This window comes from Erpetoichthys calabaricus, chromosome 14 (genome assembly GCF_900747795.2).
Source record: "Erpetoichthys calabaricus chromosome 14, fErpCal1.3, whole genome shotgun sequence".
In the NCBI taxonomy this organism is placed as follows: Eukaryota; Metazoa; Chordata; class Cladistia; order Polypteriformes; family Polypteridae; genus Erpetoichthys; species Erpetoichthys calabaricus.
The window spans coordinates 109,486,545-109,505,007 of record NC_041407.2 but is presented as its reverse complement, the minus strand read 5'-3'; the positions used below and the strand labels follow the sequence as shown (position 1 = coordinate 109,505,007).

Genomic DNA, 18,463 nt, shown 5'->3' with positions numbered 1-18,463 from the left:
AAACCGGGGTATCGAGAGTCCATCCATCCATTATCCAACCCGCTGTATCCTAACTACAGGGTCACAGGGGTCTGCTGGTGCCAATCCCAGCCAACACAAGGCACAAGGCAGGAAACAAAACCACAGGCAGGGCGCCAGCCCACACACAATTTAGGATCACCAATGCACCTAACCTGTACGTCTTTGGGAGGAAATCCACTCAGACACGGGGAGAACATGCAAACTCCATGCAGGGAGGACCCGGGAAGCGAACCTCAGGTCTCCTTACTGTGTGGTAGCAGCGCTACCCACTGCGCCACCGTGCCGCCAGAAGGAGAGTCACAAAATCAAAATCAGGAGTTGAAAAAGCTGAAATGTAAACTGCTGCTTCTCCTCTTATAAAGCTTGGTGGGGGGGGGGGGGGGCGCCCCGATTTGACTTGTCCTGAGCCCCTGGGCTTGTGGAGGACCCACGACATTCAGTGCAAAAATTCACAATGACTTCAGTAACAATATCAGCAGGAGCGGTGGTGACGACTCCGTGGGGCTACTGAACCGAGGTGGGCGGTCACCCCATTATAATCAGCTCTCTGCATTAGCGTCCACATTCCCACCACAAGGACAAAAATTTGCCCCTCCGCCCCCCAAACCCACCTCGACCACATTTCATTTATTCCACCAAGGCTGACCGAGTGGTCCATTTTAAAGATGGGAGCCTGAAATTCTCGAGAAATGACACAGTCGCGCGCCACCGAGAAAAGAGTGAGTGAGCCAAATTGTCCAAACGGATATTCCAGATGTCCTTAAGGGCTGCAGCCGCCAGAGCTTGGAGGTGAATTCTGGAGAAATGAGTGCGGTAAGGGAGGCCCATCTCATTTACTCCACTTGTCATAGGGACATTGTCACACACTGTGCGCATGGCAGGCAGCTAGAAGGACCGAGAGAAGGTAATTCCGTGCCAGGCCAGGGGGTGGCAGGGTGCAGTAAACCTCTCTCTTCTATCTCTGCAGACCAGACACGGGAAATTCTGCCCGATTCTGATGACGTCACTTCCAGTCCCGGCCCGATGACGTCACTTCCGGCTCCAAGAATGTCACTTTAAAAAGCCAGTCACCTCCCACTGTTGTTCAGTTTCTGTTTGGGACTCACCTCGTACACTTCTGTGTTACCAAAGCTCCATTCAAGTGTATGGGTGGCTGCCCCAAGCCTCTTGTTCAATGTGGTTTGCAAAACTTGTATCACGACCGGGTTTGACGCCGATTATTTAGTACGCTGCTGTTGTTGTTGTGCTGAGGGTTACTGAGGTCACAGATTCTGCACTTGTCATCACTTCCTTGGATTTCGTAACGTTTCAGAGGTTGTGTTTTGTGTTGGAGGCCATTTTAGGTCCTCCGTTGCCGCCATTTTGTAATCCCATCATTAGGTCCACTTCCCTATGGTTTTTAGGGGTGTGGCCTCCAGGGTCATGACCTGTGCTTAATCGACATGATGGCTGGGAAGTCAGTTCCTTACCCGATCTGCGCCTTCCAAAATTCCTGAAAAAAGCCTCGTTGGAAACGTCTCGCTCGCTACCTTTGGTGTTGACCTTCTGGTTGTTCTCTCGTTTTGGCTTCGGTTTCCTTCTGCTCTCCAAACCCCTTTCGGCTTTCCTACATGCGTCTTCTGGTCGCGTTCAAAAAGTTTATCTGTCAGTGTGCTGAGAGAACAACTCAAGCGGATAAGCTTTAGCACCTTGAAACGTAAAAAAGACACCGACCCGCTACACGCCGGTAATCTCCTGTCAGTAATATGTGGTAATGCCGAGGCAGAGAAGGGGCTCATTAATACAGTTCTCTCCCGGACCCCTCACTGGCGTTGTCGTGAACTAGGACTTCCAAAGCGCGGAATTCCCAAACAGTTTCAATAATGACCACTAGAGGGGGAAACCTCGGCTCGATATCATCTGTTTAGGACAAACTTGCTCTGCAGAATGAGAAGCTCCGTGGAGCACAAAAGGGAATTGTCTGAGAAGACAAGGAGGACCAAGGCAAACAATCCAGAATCTAAAAAAACAGGAAATCTAAAACAGAGCACAGGTTCAAAAAGGCAGAAGGCACAGCTGGAGAGAGTGACTCGGCCACCCCGCCAGGACCTGTGGGAGAACCTCCATATTTATAGGGCAGTGAATGGCAGGTTGTCCTGTCTCTAGAAGAAGCCCCCACAACTCACAAGGAACATCAACCCAGGCATTAGCAACAAAACAGAAATAAAACAGAAACATAACCGGCACAAAAATGAACAAAGACAACAAGAAACACGACAGGAGTGCATCAGCAGGTGGCCCCGGCCCTTTGGGTGAAATATAAAGTGGACAGGGCAGAAGACAAATAAGATGAATCCATCCATCCATCCATTTTCCAACCCGCTGAATCCGAACACAGGGTCATAGGGGTCTGCTGGAGCCAATCCCAGCCAACACAGGGCACAAGGCAGGAACCAATCCCGGGCAGGGTGCCAACCCACCACAGGACACACACACCCACACTAGGGCCAATTTAGAATTGCCAATCCACCTAACCTGCATGTCTTTGGACTGTGGGAGGAAACCGGAGCCCCCGGAGGAAACCCACGCAGAAACGGGGAGAACATGCAAACTCCACGCAGGGAGGACCCAGGAAGCGAACCCAGGTCCCCAAACTGCGAGGCAGCAGCGCTACCCACTGTGCCACCCTAAGATAAATCCATACATTGGAAACAAAACTGAAAAGTAATGAATAAACAAAGCATTGTTCTGTCTGAACCCTGGAAGAGGACCAGAAGCTGAAACAAGTCGACATCGAGAAGACGAAACGTATTACGCCAAAGCCTATCAAAGTCAGAGGGTAAAGCAAAAAAGGTTCACAGAGAGAGATCTGAACGACGTTTGTTTGAGTTTCTCACCCAAGTCACGCGTGACATGCATGAATCGTCACACCGATATCTGAGGGATTGCGCCGATGACATAACACGTGGCATCGTCCAAAATGGGAGCTGCATATCGTAAACAAGAGCGTCCATACGCCATACACAATAATGTATTCACAGGTCAGGCCAAGTCAGGACAGGTTGGGGAGTAGGTTTCTGGACCCACCACACGAAGGCAGACACGTGGTCCAGTCCCACCCTCCAGAATTGGCCCTCTATCTGCCACAGCCAGGTGTTATGTGGGCGACCCCTTGGCCTATTCCAGATGCTCGGGTCCTCAACATTGAGCCGGATCACCCTCGGGTAATCGCGCCACATGGCCGTAGTACCATAACTGACGCCCCCTCACAATGCAGGTAATGGGCCTCATTCTGCACTCCATGAACAGCACCAAGTCAAACCAGCAGGACCCAAGAAGAGACACAGAAGGAGTCCAGTCTTCATCTCAGGTCACTGGATAGAGTCGTCCATTGATGGCGTGAAATAAACAGCCGCTCTGATCAGCAGTTTCGGTGTGCAAAGGTAACTGTGCAGAAATGCACTCAGCGTCTACTTTAGCTTAGGAGAACTAAGGTGGACATCTCATGAGGAGAGCAAAAGCAACAGCAGAGTTAATAACAAAGTATATTTCTTCTTCTTCTTTCGGCTGCTCCCATTAGGGGTCGTCACAGCAGATCATCTTTGTCCATATCTTCCTGTTCTCGTCATCTTCCTCTGTCACCCCATCACCTGCATGTCCTCTCTCACCACATCCATAAACCTTCTCTCAGGCCTTCCTCTTCTCCTCTTCCCTGGCAGCCCTATCCTTAGCACCCTTCTCCCAATATACCCAGCATCTCTCCTCTGCACATTCTTATAAATCGGTCCCAGTCCAATGGGGACAGGAGCTAATCAAGCCGGTCCACACGTAGCCCCCCACCCCGTAAAAACACAGAGACCGTGACACATCCCAGCAGTCTTCACGGTGCCAGATTCCGTGGGTACGGTGAGGTCTCGGCCAATGACTTTGCCACACAGTCACAAAAGATTTTCAAAAGTGACACGCGTTGAATCTCAGGACTTGCGATGGCTTCTGACCAGCCATCATTTCAAAGGAGGGATTAAGAGCGAGGGGGGCACACAAACTACTGGTGTCACAACACGGGAGATAATCACATGGCGTGCGCCCACCCTGAGCTGACGCCTGCCCGCTTTCATTATCTTATTTGGTGTTAACAGAGGTTGTACAGAAAGTGCGACCATCCCCCCCCCCAGAACGTCAGCACTTTTTTTCAGGGGGCTTTTTGTAATTACTATTAATTGTAATTTGTATTTCTTTTGTTCTGAAGGCAGAAGTGCAGTGGCAGCCATTGATGTGCAGCTGGTGAAATGTGTCCATCATAACAAAGTCCAGTGTTTCGTGTTTGGGCTTTGGGTGCCCGTTATCCCCCCCATCCACTCCCCCAAACCCACCCCAGGTCCAGGTGCTGATGGGCACTCACTCAATTGACCATATAAGGGACAAAGTGCAGTGCCACCTGGGTCATCACTGTGGGCACCAATCGCCATCAGTGCCCTGGCTGTGTGGCACAGGGCTGTCGGGCATCCTGACATATAATGGTGCAAGAAGTTTAGTAGTTAGTTAGTCAGTCAGTGTTCTCCCCGTGTCTGCGTGGGTTTCCTCCCACAGTCCAAAGACATGCAGGTTAGGTGGATTGGCAATTCTAAATTGGCCCTAGTGTGTGCTTGGTGTGTGGGTGTGTGTCCTGCGGTGGGTTGGCACCCTGCCTGGGATTGGTTCCTGCCTTGTGCCCTGTGTTGGCTGGGATTGGCTCCAGCAGACCCCCGTGACCCTGTGTTCGGATTCAGCGGGTTGGAAAATGGATGGATGGATAGTCAGTCAGTTAGTAATTTATATTTTGGATAAATGGGCAGGTTGGCATGGTGGCACACCAGGTGGCATTGCCACCTCATAGCTCTCACACTTGGGTTTAGTCCCATTGTTTGGGGTCTTCATGTTCTCCTTGTGTTCCTGTGAGGTTCCCTCCAAAGACTACGATTTCCAAAGGCCTACATTTATGTTAATTGGGGACTCTAAACTGGCACGGTGTGTCTTGTGGCAGAGCTGTGACTCCTACAGGGCAGTTTTATGTCTGTCCTCTACGTTACAACTGGACAATCATGTTTATAAAATGGAGGGACACATGAGGTGCACTGCTGCCCTCCCAATGACTGATTCGACTCCAGATTGTGGTGTGGTCTCAGTGGAGTTGTCATGTTCTCCCAGTGTTCCTGGGGCTTTATAACACAGTGTAAAGAAATTCATTTCTGCTAAATGGAATTGGGGTGGCACAGTGGTGCAGTGGGTAGCGTTGCTGCCTCGCAGTTAGGAGACATGGGTTCACTTCCCGGGTCCTCCCTGCGAGGAGTTTGCATGTTCTCCCTGTGTCTGCGTGGGTTTCCTCACGCAGTCCAAAGACATGCAGGTTAGGTGCATTGGTGATTCTAGGTTGTCCCTAGTGTGTGCTTGGTGTGTGTGTGTGTGTGTGCGCCCTGCTGTGGGCTGGCACCCTGCCTGGGGTTTGTTTCCTGCCTTGCATCCTGTGTTATCTGGGATTGGCTCCAGCAGACCCCCGTGACCCTGTAGTTAGGATATAACAGGTTGGATAATGGATGGATGGATGGAATTGTAAACCTGTCTTGGTGCAAATAAGTGTCTCTGTGGCACAGTGGTGCCCCCTACAGGGCAGATTGTCGCCTCATGCCCAAATCCCCCTAAGTAGGCAGTGGCTCAACCAGCCCTTTAAGTGTAAGTGCCAATTAAAAAAAAAAAAAAGGCTGAGAACTGCTGGTGGCAACGTTACACTGGCTGTGGGTGGCACTTGTCCCTTATTTACTGCGTGACTCACATTTGTTTTGAGGTCTACCAGTGTGGCATTTTGACCTTTTAAATATAAAAATCATTGAAGAAGGAAAAAATGAATTGTGTCGAGTCATCAGGCTGCAGCCTAACGAGATGCCAAAGCCCCCCTGCACGACTCCTGGTGTTACAGACCATGCAAGGTAAGTCCAATTTTGAAAATATATAGCGCCTTTAAAATGTACCAAAAGTGGACAACCAATCACAATGAAGGTCACAGCTCATGGTTAAGCCAAACCAAGAACCTGAGTTCTTTAGCCCTCAAAAACTGAAGTCATACCAAGAGAGGTGTAGACAACAGCAGCCCTGGCCAAACTGAAGCCAATCTGGAGTGACAGATGGACGAGTCTCAATGCCAGCATGAGACTGTGGCGTGTCCTCATCCTTACAGTCTTTTTATATGCATGTGGATCCTGGACCTTGATAGTACAGAACTGCAGCAGAAAGTTCAAGCGTTGGACAGGAGATGCTACAGAACTGTTCTGGGGATTTTGTACTTCATCCGTGTCCCCAATGTTGAGATCCATTACATCAATAAGGAACAAGCAGGTAACTATGAAGACCCCCTCATGATAGTAAAGAGGAGCAAGCTAAAGTGCGATGGTCACAAGATCTGAGGACCAATCTTGTAAGGACTGGGAAAAAGGAGGAGAAGCTGACAAAGAAAAAAGTGGATGGATGACATTTCTGAGTGGACCCAAATGCTGGCACATAACTGGCAAGTGTGGCTGACAAGTGGCTGAATGTTCAACAGCACAACACCCCAATTGACCAGAGCCGGTCAAGTGACCAGAGAGGAAATGTCCTGGTCATCAGATAATTAATATGATAAAACAGCCCTGAGAATTCAGGTTGAGTCCACCAAGTTGAAGGGACATCTGAGCTGAAATCCTAATAATGCTGGACTGCAAATTGGCATGTGGTGGCCTCATTATGGCAGCTGAACTTCATTTGAGACTCGGTTAAAAGGGTCCAGCTATAGGGACAACATGATGGACTTGGGAATGAAGGATAACAAAAGCAAGGCAGGGATGAGGAGGACAACATTGGATGAGGTGATATGGAGAGACGGATGAGCTGTGCGTACCCTGGAAGGGCCAGAGGGAGCACAAGAAGATGACAGACTGTCTCCTGTGTCCCCAAACTCATGTGGCTTACTCATGAGGCCCAAAGACGCACGGTTAACTGCTTTGATACATGTGGTCAGTGATGGACTAGCCTGCCACCCAGGGTGGGTTTCCACCTCGTCCCCGTGTTCATGTTGTTTATTCATAAAGTCTGAAAACCTACAGTTTGGTTAGCTGGCTGATGGACGAGCCTCCTGTCCAGGGTCCGCTTCTGCTTGCTGCTGGAATGAGCTCTGTGACCCTGAAAATGAATAAGGGGGCTCAGAATTGAGATGGGTATGCGTGATTATTATAATAACAGCTTTTTTGCTTCTTCTGTAATTATTCTGAAGAGCTCCATTATCCTGTAATTAAAGCGAGTGTGGAATAAACAATCGGAAGAGCGCGCATATAATTACAGCGGATTAACAAACAATTACTTAAATAAATGTCGGAATTGGTGAGCATTTCAACCCTCCGGTAGGGCGAAGCTTCTTGTTACTCAGATGAAGGCCAGTTGGGGGTCTCCCTCTGATGGTGAATAAAAGGGAGCGAAATTCCCGAAAGGCTTCGTTCCTTAAATAACGGCGTGTCCGCGGGGTCCCGGGGCTCTCGCAGTTTGCTCGGTTCGGTGCTTCTTCCTGTCGTTTGTTGCGACTGACATTTCAAAATAATGGGGACGCTGGCGACATGGCGACTTCCCCGCCTGCCATACGTTCATTATAAGGAAAGCATCGTGGGAGCCGCACAAATGCATGCGCAGACGCGCTATAATATTAAGCGTAATGGACTGCAAGGCAGGTAAACTCTATGGAGTCCGAAGGAGCAAATTCAAGCACAGAGCAGACCCCCAAACGCCAACCCAAACTGGGTGTCCTGGCCAGTTCAAGGTCGACGACACTATGCGGCCAAGTCAGCCACGCAGCAGTTAACTGGTGAGCGCCTATTGGACAGAAGCCCGGCCAGCGCGCTCCCGCTTGTCGGGGGCGCCTGAGGGAGGCGAGGCAGAACATGTGGAGTGGGAGGGGCAACGCGGGAGCGCGACGGTGGGGTTCGTGTTGCCAAGACAACGGCCAGCAAGCTCAGCACCGCCTCTGACAAGCTGCTGAGAGATTGCCGTAATGTGGACTGTCATTTGAATTTGTCCGTGTATTATTATTATTATTATTATTTTCTATGAGCTTTATGCAGTCCAACGATGAATTCTGTAAAATGTATTACGAATATATAAAAACAAGATACAGTGTGAGGATGGAGGAAATCAATGAATCTAAGGTTTAAAACCGCCTCCGACAATGAAAGTACACACGCGAGTCCATGGAGCCTGACAAAATAAAAAACGGGAGCCCCGCTGCTGTCAGACGAAATCAAAATACAAGTGCGTTATTCATATCAATGATTATGTGTATTTATAGGACACCAGACTAACAATATAATGTACACAACAATAATCTGCTTTGGGTTCAGCTCAGCTGCTTTAATTTACACGACTGTTGATGCATTCGGAGATCCAAATGATACAAAGCTAGAAGACATCAACGTGCAGTACAAAATCGTTTAAACACATGAAAATAAAAATGAACATTAGGAAATCTCTAAAACTCATTCATTCGTTCATTTATTCATTTCATTTTCCACCGCATATCCGAGAAGTGGTCGTGGGGGCAACAGTCTGAGCAGTGAGGTCCACATGCCCCCTCTCCCAACTCACACCTGCCATCTCCTACCGTGGGATCCCAAGGCCAGATGGAAGAAATAATCCTTTACACCTGAACGGAGTCTATAACTGGAATAAAGTTAAAATAAATACATCCATCCATCCATCCATCCATTTTCCAACCCGCTGAATCCGAACACAGGGTCACGGGGGTCTGCTGGAGCCAAGCCTAGCCAACACAGGGCACAAGGCAGGAACCAATCCCGGGCAGGGTGCCAACCCACCGCAGAAATAAATACATAAATTAACAAATAATAATAATAATAATAATAATGGGCGGCACGGTGGCGCAGTGGTAGCGCCTGGGTTCGCTTCCCGGGTCCTCCCTGCGTGGAGTTTGCATGTTCTCCCCGTGTCTGCATGGATCTCCACCGGGTGCTCTGGTTTCCTCCCACAGTCCAAAGACATGCTGGTTTGGTGCATTGGCGATTCTAAATTGTCCCTAGTGTGTGCTTGGTGTGTTGGTGTGTGTGTGTGTGTGTGCTCTGCGGTGGGCTGGCGCTGGACTTGTTCCTGCCTTGTTGGCTGGGATTGGCTCCAGCAGACCCCCGTGACCCTGTGTTAGGATATACAGTAGCGGGTTGGATAATGACTGGCTAATAATAATAATAATAGGTGGCACGGTGGCGCAGTGGGTAGCGCTGCTGCCTCGCAGTTGGGAGACCTGGGGACCTGGGTTCGCTTCTCGGGTCCTCCCTGCGTGGAGTTTGCATGTTCTCCCCGTGTCTGCGTGGGTTTCCACCGGGCGCTCCGGTTTCCTCCCACAGTCCAAAGACATGCAGGTTAGGTGGATTGGCGATTCTAAATTGGCCCTAGTGTGTGCTTGGTGTTTGTGTGTGTCCTGCGGTGGGTTGGCACCCTGCCCGGGATTGGTTCCTGCCTTGTGCCCTGTGTTGGCTGGGATTGGCTCCGGCAGACCCCCGTGACCCTGTGTTCGGATTCAGCGGGTTGGATAATGGATGGATGGGTGGATAATAAATAATAATAATAATAATAATAATAATAATAATAAAAGCGAGTATGTACGTGAAAAGAGAAGCAGACAAGCATACGCACTTAAGCCCCTCTGAAACGCAAAGATGATAAGGTGGGCTGGCGGCAGGAGCAGACAGACAGGAAGATGTGGCCAACAGGTGAATTTTGAATTCGGGGAGGCGCAGAGTGGGTTCGCTTGTGGAATGACAATGCGGGACAAGCGCTAGCGGGGACAAGGAGACCAGTGATCCGTGTATTTCTGAGATGTAATTTCTAATAAAGTGATAACTCCTCATCTTACAGTCTGATAGGCCTTTCACTTCCAGGAGGACTTTGAGTGGATTGGCAGGATTTGGGCTCCGAACTTCCTTCGTTAAATAAAAACATCGATGAGTCCGCGGTGGTTGGCACTGTGCGCGGAATGGAAGAAGACAAGTGGCGCTCGTTTAAGATATAAAGAGAGAGAGAGAGAGAGAGAGAGAGAGAGAGAGAGAGAGAGAGAGAGAGAGAGAGAGAGAGAGATAAGGGGGGCACAACTTTGGGGAAACAAACAAGCAAATAAACAAAGTACCTCATAAGCAGACTACTTTTAATTATTCGGCATGTTTCGACAAAGCGTAAGGATTCGCAGATTTCATTCAATGTAAAAACGAAAGCGAACCACGAGCAGCAATTAAACTAAAAGTCCCGAGTCTGCAGATCGATGTGAAGTCCAGCAGCGTCTACGATGCCAGTCTGAGAAAATGACTTGGCAAAATGTGGAAGTCCTCGACGTGAGTCATGCGTGGCAGCGTGCAGGCGGTACTCCTGCTCTTAAAATGGAGGTGCCCAGGTGGTCCTTCAGAGCGATGCCAAAACGGGAAACCATTTTGGGTTCCCATGCAGAAGAACCATCCGCATGAAGATTCCAGAAAAAAAACCTTTATTTATTGTTGATTGATTTATTCAAATCCGAAGACGCATAATAACCATGAATAGATTTGTGAAAGAGCAAAGGGGTCCCGATTTTCCTGCAGGCAGCTTGCACTCGCACAGGCTCAGTTCAGATTTTCTTGGTCTGCATGGCATATTGTCTTATAGGTCGCCTACTGCACATATTTCTGTTTTAGGAAGCTTCTGAAAGCCCAAAGACCCAACTTCATGTTCGAGGAAGGCTTCCCAGAATGAAATGGTTCTTTGTCAAGCGGGGAACCACACATAGCTCATGACATTGCCATTACATTACCATATACAAATCATCGTCTCAACGTACCCCCCCCCCCCCCCCCCCCCGTTAAAGCTGACCCCGCTGTTAAAAAAAAGAGGATAATTTGACTCAACCTGTGAAGCGCTTTCGGTTGCCGTTCTTCATACAAGCTCCAAGATGGCAAAGGGCACGGGTTCACAACAAAGTAAAGTGCCATTAAGGAACCTAAGAGTGCATGACCAGTGAGAGACGTGGGGCTTATTGGATTCATTACGGGCTGACTAGCATTAGGGGGGTCTACAATGCAGAGCCTTCTCAAACGCGCTAAATTCAATTCATGGTCTCGGGATCGCAGCCAACCCCCTAGGCAGGAATGGGCTGGACGGGACGCCAGTTAATCCAAAACGAGGCTACTTCCACCACACCTGAAACAGCACAAGACTGACACTATGCGACGGGTGACAAACGTGGCGCCACATCATTTCACCCTTCTGTTAAAAGGTGTATATAGTGCCTTTCACTGCAGACAGGCGCCAGGAGCTCACACGGGTCCGCGTGTATAAGCACATCTACCATAACCAATAAAAACAGTACAACATTTAGCCACTGCGGTGGGCTGGCGCCCTGCCCGGGGTTTGTTTCCTGCCTTGCGCCCTGTGCTGGCTGGGATTGGCTCCAGCAGACCCCCGTGACCCTGTAATAAGGATATAGCGGGCTGGATAATGGATGGATGGAACATTTAGCCAGGGGTACAGGAGGAAAGGTGAGACGTGAACTTGTGACCATCACTTTTAACTCCTTCAGTGCCACCGCCGTCACTCTAAAGACCTTCCCGCTGTACTCGGCGCGGGGTCTTTCATTTGTGAAATTCGCAGAGGATAAACAACCGCTGCGGGGGTCTTTTTAGGTTTTGAAGGACTCTTGAGAGGACCATGCTCTCATGTGGTGCACAACTACACACGGACACTCAGTTTCCTGTGCAATCGCGTTTTCGCGTCATGACAGATCCACGTACAAACTCCCGAATCCACTCCTCATTCACTCAGAAACGATACCGCGGTGAATCGCGCGCACGCGCACACACGCACACACACACACACACATCCTCACACTCGCGTGCTCTTCGTTAACTCGCTCGTGTGGTGCAAAGTACTCGTGCACGTAAATAAGTAGAAAAAATCATCACGGATTCGGGCACCCGCACACGGCTCGACTCTACATGATAATGATAGGATGCCATGGATCCAACCCTGGACGGGTCGCCATTCCATCTCGGAGGAATCCCTTCCCGATTCACGCTTACCTGGCTAATTTAGACTCCTCATAATTCACATGTCTTCGGGATGTGGGTGTCGCACGGCTGGCTAAAACGCACCGCGTACTCCTCGTCCTCCGTGTGCACAAGCGCTGTCCTATTGCATGCGCACTACCCCCGTCGGCGCGCACACACACACACGCGTGCCCGGGTACATTTGCACACTCACGAGCACCCCCACACACGTCATTCTCCTACACCTCAGCTCAGGCGCACACCCTGCCTTTATATCCTCCATCTCCGCATGGTGGACACGCCGAACCAGGCAGCAGGCAAGGCGCCTCACGAGACAGCCTTACAGCGGGAGGTCCCCCGGCCCGGGGCAGCGCGCACAGCCGCCCGCAACGATATCAAATAATGAGCGCGGATGTCACGCACGTCGATCCCCGGTGTGCTTTCGCCCTGCTGCTGATGCGGGTGCACCTACAGCCCCTTTGTCTCTCCCCGCCGTCAGTAGCCGCAGAAAGGCGTCGTTTCTTACCTCCGGTCCGCAGCTGTTGCGACGCCCAGCCTCCACAATCCTCCAGAATCCTCGGCGGGCTCCGACTGAACAATTTGGTAACGTGTTGAAGCGGAGAGCGCGAGCCTGCGACTGGGATGTGCCACATGCAAAGCAATTCGCCGTCTATCGCCAGCACGAGCCCCCCTCGACCCCCCTCGCGCCGTGCCACTCAGCCAGCAGACGCTCTCGCAGGCCCCCCGCTTAATCACATTTACTATAGGCGAAGGAGAGTCATATGGAAGAAGAGAGGAGGCGCAAGATTTCATGGACCAGCCCCCTAAAAAAGGGATCGTCAAAGAGAGTGGCGGTGGTCTCCAGCCAGCCTCCCACTCTCACAACGACATGGAGATGCTGCGACTGTTCTCTTTGTGTTTCGCTCGCATTTCCCAGGGGACACTGGGCAGTGCCCAGCGGGACACGAGCTTCACCCCAAAATGTCCCCCTGCAGCTCATGACGAGAAGGCTGCTGCCTGCTTAGTTAGGATGGGGCTGTTTTAGCGGTCAAGTGTACAGCATGTGATTCGGGGGGGATGTAATTATGGTCTGCTTTATTAATATTGTGTGCTCACACACTCCAGAGCCCAATCAATGGAGCGCAGTCATACGAGTGGCACCCTGATGATTCAGGGGGTGGTGGTGTGTAAGGCAGGAACTCAAGGGTTCAGTCTCCAACATGGATTCTCTGTGTGACCCTCAGCAACCCACTTTATAGATCTATAGTGCCGCCCCCCCCCCCCCCCCCCCAACGGAGGCTGCAAGAGAGGGAGTAATGGGATTATCCTCTAATGACAGACTGGTGGTCCGTGAACCTAAAATGGACCGTCATCTTCTTTAGCAGCTGCTTCCACCACACCACTCAGGTCTTCAACAGGCAGGCTTGTCCCTTAGAAGGTAAGTAAAAGAACAAATGAGAGGCGACCACTCAGTCCGTCAAGCCTGTTTGTGCAGCTAATAGCTAAGATGTCCCCTTTGTCTGCTCAAACATGCCGTCCGGGTCCTCCAGAGGCAACTCGTGTGCTGAACTTTCTTTCCCCCGTCTCCTTGATCCAGCGCATGGTCAGGGTCCAAATCTGAGATTCACTGGCAGCTACGCATCAGAGTCAGGGGACACAACCCGAAGTGCTCTCCAAGTGCTGTGGCCCCCAAGAGGTGCTTTGTAGTTGGCTTCTCCAGGTATCTGCACCCCCCCCCCCCTCACAGTTGGTGGTCAACTGAAGATTATGTCTCTTTTGGATACGGACCCAGGGGTGATAGACTGCCCTCCTCTCAGGACCCACATCCTTGAGGGTAACAGAAATGTCAGGGATGTGAGGCTATCTGATCTGCATAGCCTGAGGTGATCTTTTGCTGAAGGTGGTCAAGGGGTCCAGCAGCCTTAGTGTCACACCAGGGGTCCTTTCATCGGATTGGCTGGCCCAGCGCCAACCGAGGTCTCCAGGACTCTCTGAACAAATCCAAATCCTATTATGGGATCTCATCTCCTGTTGAATTCTTCTGCTCCGTACTTGTAATATTCCTATCACACTGTTCTGTTGTATTGAGGATGACTTATGTTCTGTTCTGTGTATTGTCTTATATTGACCCCTTTTTTTTTTTTGACCCCCACTGCGCCCCCCCCCCCCAAACACTTCTGATGGGACTACTTTTACAGCTGGCTTCTCCCCTCAGGTGGTCCACAGCTACGTGAAAAGTGTGTCCCTTTCAGGTCTGGACCAAGGAGTGCCACTCTATGAACCAATTAGATTGTTCCTGTGGAGTAGCTTGGAACTTGATTCACGTAGTCCATACTTCAGTCCTCATGCGTGCTTGTAAAATGATGGACGCAATTTTACAAAATAAGATGGCAAAGAGTTTCCTCCCACAGTCCAAAGACATGCAGGTTGGGTGCATTGGCGATCCTAAATTGTCCCTAGTGTGTGGGTGTGTGTGCCCTGCCCAGGGTTTGTTCCCTGTCTTGTGCCCTGTGTTGGCTGGGATTAGCTCCAGCAGACCCCCGTGACCCTTGTTAGGATATAGCGGGTTGGATAATGGATGGAAGATGGCAAAGAGCACAGGCTGAGATTTTGCCACCATCTTCCTCCTTGATGTTCCCATGGAGAACACGGACACACACAATGACAATCTGTTGAGCGCCTTGGTGAGTTGTCACCATAGCAGCAATGGGTTCCCTGTGGTTTTGAGGTACAACAACGTTCTGAAATGCTGGACTTATTTGCTTGTTGTGGTTTAACGCTTAATAAACGTCCATGAAATTTTCAGTCCATGGACTCCAGTGTGTTGCTCTTCACTCCAAACTGCATTGTAAAGAAGAGGGGACAGTGGAGACGATGGAGGACGTGCGGCTTTGGGCTCTCAGACAGCCGGCTGTGGATTCTTACAACTAAAAGGTGCCAACGTGGTTCTTCAGGGAGATGGCAGCGGGGAATCCTTATTGGGATGCCAAAAGGACCATCCACATGAAGACCTTGAATCGGCTCCATACATAACCAAGAAGAGATGACATGAGATCTGTGAGATCCCAATGGGTTCCTGATTTGAAAAGGACTCTCACGTCACGTGATAACACGGCCCACGTTCAGGTTTTCATACCTTGCTGGTTGACCACTCGACATGACACATTTTTGTTTTGTCCACTGTGACGGATGGCTGTGGACCTTGTCCGGCCAGGAGGCCTATATATTGGAAGGAGTAGACTGTGCACAGAATGTTGCCTTCCTCAGGATCACTAGAGGGCAGCACCGGGTTGATGTGGTTCCACGGATTCCCGCACTGCTTCATGGGAATTGGAGTTCGGGACAGCCCTGTTGAGTTCCTTGGGGGATCTGCAGGGCCCTATATTGGATGATCCCAGGGAATGGTGACAAGCCACCCAGAGCAGTCCCAGGAGCTGCCTAAACGGAGAGCCAGAGGAAGAGGGACAAAGCTTGTCAGTGGAAGAGTGGAGGCAGAAAGGAGAGGAAGAAGAGCGAGAAACGAAAAGAAAGTGCTGTTCAGGGTACTGTGATGAAGAGGGAATGAAAGACAAGTGTTTCCTCTGGAAAAGTAAAATATGTGCATTGCAAAGACTTGTGCCTAGAGTCTGTGTGTGTCGGGGTTGGGCGGCTGGTGTGCCCGCTGGTGTCCACGGCACATATTAGGCACCTTGCCAAAGCCCAAAGAACCATCGCCTATGTAAATCAATGGCTCTTTGTCACCACACAACCCAGTAAAGTGCAACGACAGGACCAGTGTATCTGTTGTTTCACATCACCACATCGGTCACTAAAGCCCATCACACCCATGGAAACCTCTCTGCTGTTAAGATCCACTGGGATTTCCGCCCACAACAACAGACATGCCACTGAACAACCAGGACAAGTCTGGTCTCACCTCATGTTGTCCCCTCTGCGTGCCCTCGTGGGACAACCGCTTGGCATTTCCTCAGTTGTCTACTTCTAGCCACCTCTTCAAGATATCTTTTTGAAAATCATCATTCCACGATCATCCCGTCATCGTCCAATCGAATCAAAATCGATCAAATCATCATCCCATCCCATCATCGTCCCACGAGGTCTGACTCCTGCCTTGTTGCATGCTGGCTCCACACTGCAGTCATCCTCACCCAGGCCGCTCCTCATCATCAACTCCTGCTGATGGAAACCCCAGACATTGAGACCTCTGCGGTGCCCCTGTTGAAGTGACCTGCACCTCAGGATGCCAAAGCCCTTGGATGGTGTTCTGTAGAAAGCAGATGAGATCTTTCTAGGGACTTCATTGTCAATCATCTCATACTGTCCCCCTACAGTCCCTTGACCTCATGTGATTGGTCAGTGCTTCAGTCTATAGACCACAACTGCACATTCCAGCCAATCCCATGGATGTCCAGTCAGATTGTGGTCTGTGAGTGAGTTCCAGGTCTTTTCTGACCATCCTGCTGGAAGTTCTGCTGATCCCACACTCTTCTGGGTTGTATGGCTCCACCATTGCTTGACAAAGCACCATTTGAATCTGGGTAGGGGTCTTTTCTTGCATGTGAAATTGCTCCTTTGGGCCTTGAAAAGGTTCCTGATATGAAGACAAATTGGAAATCTTCAATTGGAATTTCCCCTTGGGATTAATAAAGTATCTATCTATCTATCTATCTATCTATCTATCTATCTATCTATCTATCTATCTATCTATCTATCTATCTATCTATCTATCTATCTATCTATCTATCTATCTATCTATCTATCTATCTATCTATCTATCTATCTATCTATCTATCTATCTATCTATCTATCTATCTATCTAAATCTTTAATATGTAGTCAGAGACCCACCAGGATAAGAGCAGATCAAGAAAACCTGAACCTACTCTGTGTGATTAAATCTAAATAATAGAAGGTTCTTTCTGGATCCTTCATGGTGATGGTCCTTTTGGGACTCCCTATGGCACCGTTCTGAAGGACCTCAAGTGTGTGAGCACCGCCCTTATGCTATCGTGATTGTCCCAAGTCGAGGACCTCTAAATTGCTAAGCTATTTCTCAGACTGGCAGCATCTCCTATGGATTTCTTTCTAGCAACCTTCCCACAATGGTTCCCCTACAATGGTCCCGCAATGCCACTTCACTGGGTTATATGGCTCCTCGGAGGACCCTTGCTTACCGAATAATCATGTTATTCTTGGATGGGCTCTTTGGGCTTTTAAAAAAATAGGTTCCTAATATGAGGACACAGCAGAAATTCTGAATGTGAGGGGTGTAGATGGGTGCAGAATTGGCTCAGACACAGGAAGCAGAGGGTGATGGTGTGAGGAACCTCATCAGAACTGGCCGATGTTAAGAGTGGTGACCAGCAGGGAGCAGTGCTGGGGCCGCTGCTATTTTTAATATACAGAATTGATTTAGATAGGAATACAAGTAACAAGCTGGTGAAGTTTGCAGATGATACCAAGAGAGGTGGATTAGCAGATAATTTGGAATCTGTTATATCATCATAGAAGGACTTGGACAGCAGACAGGCTTGGGCAGATTTGTGGACAATGAAGTTTAATGTCGGTAAATGTAAAGAATTACACACAGGAAGGAAAAGTACCCAGTGGGGGTCAGAAAATCGATAGTCCACCTTATGAGGACTTAGGAGTCGTAGTGGACTCTAAGCTATCGACTTCCAGGCGCCACCTGAGAGGGTGGGCATCAAACTAAAAGAAGAGGCTGTTCAGGGTTTGCTGTGTAGACGGGGGGAAGAATTGGTTCAGACCTAGGAAGCAGAGGGTGATGGGGTGAGGACCCTCATTGGAATTGGTCGATGTTAAGAGTGGTGACCACCAGGGGGCAGTGCTGGGGCCGCTGCTATTGTTAAATGAATTAGATAGGAATATAATGAAGGGTGTTGGACCGTGTTGGCCATTATGGATGTCACGAGACGTCAAGCCAAGTGACCCCTTTAATTGGTTAACTGAGCAGACTACAATATGCAGACTTTCGAGGCAACTCAGGCCCCTTCTTCTGTAATCCATTTAGTTAGCCAATAAAAGGTGTCATTTGGATAGGAATATAAATAACAAGCTGGTTAAGTCTGCAGATGATGCCAAGAGAGGTGGATTGGAAGATCATCAAGAATCCGTTAATAATAATTCATTACATTTATATAGCGCTTTTCTCAGTACTCAAAGCGCTATCCACACAGGGAGGGACCAGGAAGCGAACCCACAATCTTCCACAGTCTCCTTACTGCTAAGCAGCAGCACTACCACTGTGCCACCTGTGAGGACAAATCATGGATCATCACAGAAGGACTTGGACAACAGACAGGTTTGGGCAGACTTGTGGACGATAAAATTTAATGTCAGTAAATGTAAAGAATTACACATAGGAAGTAA

General features: G+C 49.6%; 1 protein-coding gene across 2 annotated transcripts in view; it reads right to left on the bottom strand.

Annotated features, from left to right (window-relative positions):
• mpp3a (MAGUK p55 scaffold protein 3a) overlaps positions 1–12,769 on the bottom strand; it is a 58,116-nt gene extending 45,347 nt beyond the window's left edge. The window contains exon 1 of one of the 2 annotated variants that reach the window (XM_028819603.2): positions 12,601–12,769. The gene's annotated coding sequence lies outside the window, so the exon portion shown is untranslated. Of the gene's footprint in view, positions 1–12,107; positions 12,199–12,600 lie in introns of those variants that run through there. The other variant, XM_051918911.1, reaches the window with a different exon arrangement.
• Between the last annotated feature and the right edge of the window lie 5,694 nt (positions 12,770–18,463).